We start from the raw sequence: 7825 nt of genomic DNA, 5'->3' as shown, positions 1-7825 counted from the left end.
AAGTTATGTTCCTAGCTCTCCACTCGGTCTCGTCCCAAAATTGTAGGAATATTGAGTCAGCAACTTGGGCCACTCTCACCCATACAGATCAAAGGACGAGCCCTTAAGGACAGGAGTTCATAACTCACTCGGGATTGAGAATGAGTTGTTTGGTCATCCTATGAAATAGCAATCTGTTAGTCAACGGCGTTACATTTAAAGATTGTCTATTTTGCAGGCCGGTCTTATACAAACTCATTGTATAGGATACCCCCACTCGCATAACTCCACAAGAACGATCTGGATCGAGTCGTCTGTAACATTTACAAAGTGGGACGTATCCATAGTATTGCCAGGATAAGGTACCAGTCTTATCCATATACTATAGACTCTTTAGGTTATTCACGGGACATTATTCACTCGTATATCAGGGGTATATAAAATATATACCTTGTATCTTAGGGGTATATCAAATATATACCTAGTATATATACTGTCCCGGTTACATGAAAATAACCTTGGGTGTTTAGTTTATTGGATTTTGGACAATGCAATGCTATGAATTCAACAACAAATTTATTGAATAAAACTTTATTGAATATACATTTGTTTCTACATAAATACAAACTACGAGTTTAGGGCAACACACCCAACAGTCCCAACTCTCAGCCCCTGGTACACCTCAACAAAACGGTGTATCAGAAAGGAGAAACAAAACCCTGTTGGACATGGTTCGATCAATGATGAGCTATGATCAGTTGTCTAACTTGTTTTGGGGTTACGCAGTGGAGACTGCGGTTTACATTTTGAACGTAGTTCCATCAAAAAGTGTTTCTGAAATACCCTTTGAGCTATGGAAGGGTCGTAAAGCTAGTTTATGTCACTTCCGCATTTGAGGATGTCTCGCACACGTGCTCATGACTAACCCAAAGAAACTGAAACCTCGTTCAAAAGTATGCCTATTCGTAGGTTACCCTAAAGAGACGAGAGGTGGTCTATTCTTTGATCCACAAGAAAACAGAGTGTTTGTATCGACAAACGCCACCTTCTTGGAAGAAGACCACGTTCGAGATAATAAACCACATAGTAAGGTAGTGATTAACGAGATTTCCAAAGAGGCTACAAACACGTCAACAAGAGTTGTGTTCTTTTGCTATTTAATTAGACCAAGAGAAGTGATCTTGTGTAAGTTTGTTTAATGGAGTAATTATAAAATGACTATGGAAAAAATGTATAGATACTATAAAATAATTTCCAATTTGATGAAGGGTCAAATTGGAAATATAAAAACCATGTAACCGACCCGTGTTTTCATTTTGATCGGTTACATAGGGGTTATGGTCCCCAAGTTAGATAACGTTTCACAATATTCTCTCTATCCCTTCAGAAAGAAACGACTATCTACTTCTTCTATTTAATAGAGGAGATTTGAGAACATAGCAAGTCCAATCGTGGGTTATCTTAACTTGGAAGATCAAATCCCATAAATTTGCTTTCACTATGGATTTAGGTACGCTTCCGCTCATTTTTTGTTTAACTCTCTTGAATCAATGTGGGGAATAGATCTATGGTCTTTAAATTATGTGTTTTATTTTTCCTACACAAATTTGTAATTCGAGTCTCAATACTTCGAACTTTTTATGATAAACTAAAATGACCATTCGAGAACTCGAACATGAACATGAGATGTGATACTCAGAATATTTCACTAATTGTGAAAGAATAATGGTTTACAATCAAGATGATAAATTAATCACACACTATTAACATAATATGCATAGTAACTCCAATAGTTCCAAATATGTTTTCCCTACAAGTTCGCCGAAACATCCTTCCATCCCACGTTTTTTTTTTTTTAGTTTTTTTATTTGACTACTTTTTAAAATGGGGTAAATAATCAAAATAAATCATTTTTATTAAAATTAAAGAAAGCAAATTCAAATTTTGTTTCCAACTTCCCAACTTTTGACTGCCATCTCGTTTTGGAATAAGCACGTGGATTTTGAATAGTCTTATAGGAAGGATTTTGAATTTTGTCCGAAGGAGCGGAAATTCAAATCAAATAGAATTTTAAATGAATTATTGTTGTGGAAACTTGGAATGTATCTCTTTTTACGTGGAGGATTTAAACCAAGTAATATTAATTACTAAATTTTAACCTTTCTTATGTTTAGTATAACATATGAGGATTTTTTTATATTTTCCCAACATTATTCTTGTAAATAGTTTGGAACATATATTTAGAATAAGTTTTAAAAATAGAATTATTTAAAAAAAAAGTCCTAACACATGATTTTTTATTGTTTGTTTATTTATAATATGGGGATGCAGATCCCAACCCACGATCTTTTGTGTGAGTAGAAGATGATGGAAAACTATCTCCACCCCACCCCTATAATGCTCCTAGGAAAAAATAGTTTTTGTACATAGTTTTTTTTAGTAAAAAATAAATAAATAACATTATCTCGAATTCAAATAATATACCTTACTATGGGTATATCTACCCTCAATGTTTAGCAATTTGCCAAAGAAAAAAAAAATCATTGAGGGTTGAACTAACATCAATGTAATTTTTACTAAAGCGAGCATAATTCAGCAACAATTGACATATATCTTAAACTATGAGGTTGTGAGTTCGATCTTCCATCTCCACATGTTATACTAAAAAAACATCAATGTAATTCTTGAAGTGACTTTGATAATCATGTTAATATGGTACGTTCACACGTGATATGAATTTAACAGAGTTTCCTGTTGTTATAGGAAGAAAAATACAGAACAGACGAAGCGACAAAAGGGGGATCGCCGAAGACCGTCGGCTCGAGCCGACCCGTGGCTGGCGCCGAGGTATTCTCGGCCAACCTAGTTTGACTCTCCTCGATCCTTATGCCCACCTGATCTCGACTCTTGATCCGACATTAGATCCACGACGAAACACATGGGCCCAGAAGTCCAGATATCCTAAAGAAGGATTAAACTTCTATAAATAGGGAAGTAAGCGAAACTCTAGAGGTATGCTCACAATACCCTACACTTTATACTCAACTACTTCATTCTAACTTAAACATCAGGCTGTGTGGCAAGAGCCACATCGGTCTTAGTGCTATTCTGTTTTGCAGGTCTCGTTGATCTCTTTATTCTAGAAGATTGGCGCTAGTTTGGCGAGATCCAAAAGGCCAAATTTCTGCATCAACAGTTGGCGCCGTCTGTGTGAACAACTAAGATATAAAAGCCAACAATATGAACTCTTGAGAGATCAACGACATTCCGACTACAATTGTCATCCGAGAAGAGGAATGAACCGAGCACGGGTCTTACGCGATGAGATTCTGAAGGAGTTACTCACGAATTTCGAGACAGTGAGAGCAACATGCTCATAACCCTAATCAAATCAACGAGGATGAACGACAAGGTCTTGATGGTGAAGTGAGAACATGTCATACCAGTAGTTCAACATCTCCAGTAGGTGACCACTTAACCACAAAATGATGGGAACAGATCACGCCATGAGATTAGATCATGGAACCAATTTGATACCCTCGACAGATAACGACGCAATCGACTGCGATGAAAAGGCCGATCCGAGCTATGATAACGACACATACACACATATGTTTGTTCATGATTATATTTCCACGTGGATTTGACTACTCTTGTAGGAAGGATATTTTGATTTTGTCCGAAGGAGCTGCGCAAATTCAAATCAAATTATAGAATTTTAAATGAATTATTGTTGTGGAAACTTGGAACGTATCTCTTTCTATAGGGAGGATTTAAACCAAGTAATATTAATTACTAAATTTTAACTTTTTTTTTGTTATGTTTAGTATAAAATATGACTTGGTATGGTTTGTTTATTAATATAATGTGGAGATGAAGATTCGAACTCATGACTTTTTGTGTGGGCCGTGGAAGAAGATGGAAAACTATCTCCACTCCGCCCTTATAATATTCCTAAAAAAATAGTTTTTGTACGTAGTTTTTTTCAATAAAAAATAAAAATTACATTATCTCGACTTCAAGTAATATACCTTACTATGGGTATATCTACTATCAATGTTTAGCAATTTGCCAAAGAAAAAAAAAATTCATTGAGCACTAACATCAATATAATTCTTGCCAAAGTGAGCAAATAACTAAGTGGTAATTGACATATATCTCAAACCATTAGAGTGTGGGTTCGATCCTCCACTCCACATGTTGTACTAAAAAAACATCAATATGTTCTTGAAGTGACTTTGATAATCATTTTAATACGGTATGTTCACACGTGAGATGAATTTAATAGAGTTTCCTGTCAAGAGTGTAGAACATATATACCTACAATATAATGACTATATGATCAAAATGATACTAAACAAATTACCATGAAAATTATATTTATATGAGTAGGGAGTTTGAAATGTACATGATATCTCCCTATAAAAGAAATGGAGAATCACCTCGTACCATAGATCGTGTTCTTAAAGCTAAGTAGATTGACATTTACTAATTATACAATGAATTTGGAGTTGGGGGATTGAATCTCCAACCTCTAAGAAAAAAGCAAAATACCTTAAACTGCAGTACTATGCTCATGTTGGCCTTATCTGACACCTGTGTGTCGAGTAGTTAAATTATAAATTATCCCTTCACCATTTTAAAAAGTGTTATGATAATTTCAAAGAGGAATAGTTAATACATACGCAAGACATCAAAGTTTAGGTGGAAACATAGTATTATTTTATTAGAATAAATAAAGAAAGATAATATTTTTCACATTTTTCAAAATAGAGCTTAAAACAAAAGAAAAGAAACAACAATCTAGAAGAAAGACACCATGTGCAATGCCCCAAGAAAAAAAAAATTAACCTAGTATATATATTAAAAATAAATATTGTCTACAAATAGAACGTGCCTAATTTCGGCATAATATTAAAATATGTTTACCAAAACAAAATAATAAATCTGAAAATAACTTTCATCTACAATAGTAAAGTAAAAAAAAAAAAAGATAAGCAACTAATCTAAGCATAGCTCCATTTTTTGTTAATGCATATAACATGTTTTATAACTAAAAAAAATGATAATATCTCAATTTTTTTGGAGATAAAATATTAATATCCACGGATATTTCTAAATATTTAAAAAAAATATTTAAATTAACAAATAAGCTTTTACGCTTTCTAAATAAATTTAAAATTCTTATTAGTAATATTATATCAAACACTAGTAATATTTTATTGACATATTTTAAAAAGTTTATCAATTTTTTACCATATAAATTTCGATTCTATCTCGTACGTCGAGATCGAACTCATAGACATATAAAAATCAGGTCGATAAAAATATCGACATATCAACAAAATTTAATATCGTAGTTGTACACGTTAATAAATTAAAGAGAACTTGCTTTTTTTCTTGGCCACAATCTAAGATTGTCCCTCTTTTATAATGAATGCTTCTTTCCCACAAGTTTTTCCTTGATTTAAATAAACATGAGAAAAGAAAATTCTTTGTTTCAAAGCTTACTCACTTTACAATATTTTCCCAATATGGCACAAACACCTCAATTTCAAATGAGTTGATAAATAAAAGAGCCTGTGTGAAGCTTGAATTTGAAAACTTACCACATGGAAAATAATTAAAATATTGGAGTTTTTTCAATGAGATTTTTATAGTAAAAGACCAAATCAAGAGTCAAAAATGATCAAATTATAAATCTGAAAACTTCCCAAACTCAAAATTTAATCAAGATTTTGAAATATTAAAATGAAAAAGTAGAGAAAAAGAGGGGAAGGACGAGAGACAGCCAAAAGGAGCATAGTTCAACGGTAATTGACATGTACCTCCAACTAAGAGATTGTGAGTTCAAATCCCCTCTTAAAAAAAAGGGCGAGAGACTGAGAAGAGAGTGATTTTAAAATTTATAGGTGCAATTATAATAATTACCTAGTCTCTATAACTAATAAAGGGGTGATTTGTACAATCTGTTCTATAATAATAGAGTAATTTTAAGAAAATATTGAATAAATAAAGCTAAGTACTTTTGTAAGAAAAGTGTCAAACATATTAATCTTTCTTAACAATAAAGGGCAACATTGTAATTTCACTTACTTTTTTATTTCAAAGTTTACCATTCAAAAACAAGAATTTTCATCTTTGACTGATTATAAAGATGAAAATAAGTCATAAGCTTCTTTAGCTAGGTGATAGCCCTTTTAATTTTCTTTGCATCTTAGACCATCCTAATTTTCTAGGTCAAATTACTATTCTGGTCTTGAATTTTGCCACAAGTTTTATTCTATCCTTGAACTTTTATATCTTAGTCCTTTAAGTTTTGAATTGAATTACATCTTTAGTTCCTTTGATTGATTAAATCTATTAATTTTTAAGCTATAGAGACAAATATGTTATTTATTCCAAGAATAAGATATGAAACCTAGAGAGCAGAAATAAATTTACAAAATTTAAAGCTCAAAATAATGAAACTTTTTTGTATAAAATATTGTTGGGAAATTAAGCTCTACACAATTTTTCCTTCTACAGTCGTCTCTAGCAAAACAAATTCAATCACACACACTAAGAGATTAAAGGAAAAACAATAACGAGATAGAGAGTTATACTGGTTCGCCCAACAATGGCTACGTTCAGTCTTCCGCTCATATGAGAATTGGTACAATGGCTCACAGATACCCCTTGATATTCACTCTCTAGAGGCCTCAATAAAAGTCTCCTAGCTTCTAAGTATTCTAACACAATATACTTAGGTATAAGAATAAAAACCTCACAAAAATCAATATCTAATTATTTGAATATGTTGATCTAGATCTACCCAACTCTGCTGTCATACTTCGAGCCGCTGCCTCAAAATGCCACAAGAAAACCTCTCAAATTCGGCTAACAAGTTAATCCCCACGACTACTAAAAACCTAGGCGAAAAGATGCTTTTATAACACTTACGTCACAACATTGAGACACTCTGATGTAGCGTCTCAATGCTGCCTCCCCCACGACAGCGTCTAGCGTCTCAACACTGCAAACTTTGCAGCGTGATCCTCCCGCTTTCGCAGCATTGAGATGCTCTGATGTAGCATCTCAACGTTGTCGTCTCAGCTAGTGTGCCTAAGCAACTCTCGTGCATTTCTTCATTCCTTTCTTCCCATTCTTTTCACTTTTATTGTTGTTTGGCTCCACCAATCCCGACGAATATATATACACAAGTATCTTAATTTTTGAAGGCATATGGTAATAGCATTCGGTAAAATAATGAAATTTTTATACATACAAAAAGTAATTAAAAACTTTAAATTTCACGCTAAGAACGAATTTTTGTAAACTATGATTCTAGACTTCAAATACATAAATAAGAAATGAACTTTAAATGATGTAAATATGAAACATTTCGTGAATATACATAAATAGGCTCGATTCAAATACAATTTTGATCTCTCAAATTTTGTTGGCTATTTTCCATTTATGTCTTTAGATTTTGTATTCATATTCTATTAGTCCTCCAACTTTGATTAAATTCCACTTTTAGTTCCTATAATAAAAGCGATAAATGTTCACATTTTTTTTCATTCAACTAATTAAGGCATTTTGCCAAGAGTTTCCACCTCATTTTTATAATATTAAATTTTTTAAAAAAATTATATCACAATATTTTTCAATGAATCAAACTTAACATTTTTACTCAGAAACTAAATATGAAATTTATAAAAGTTTGGAGAACTAAAATTGAGAATTTAACCATTTAATTAAAGAACCAAAACCGAAAGTGCACACAGAATATAAAATCAAATCAAACTTTAGAGAAAAAAAAAACGATATACGAATAATATCTACATTTAAACCAATTAGTTAA

Source organism: Momordica charantia (assembly GCF_013281855.1).
Source record: "Momordica charantia cultivar OHB3-1 chromosome 5 unlocalized genomic scaffold, Mcharantia_2.0 BLBB01000005.1, whole genome shotgun sequence".
Taxonomy (NCBI): Eukaryota; Viridiplantae; Streptophyta; class Magnoliopsida; order Cucurbitales; family Cucurbitaceae; genus Momordica; species Momordica charantia.
The sequence above is the reverse complement of the archived record's forward strand: the minus strand, read 5'-3'. Positions refer to the sequence as shown.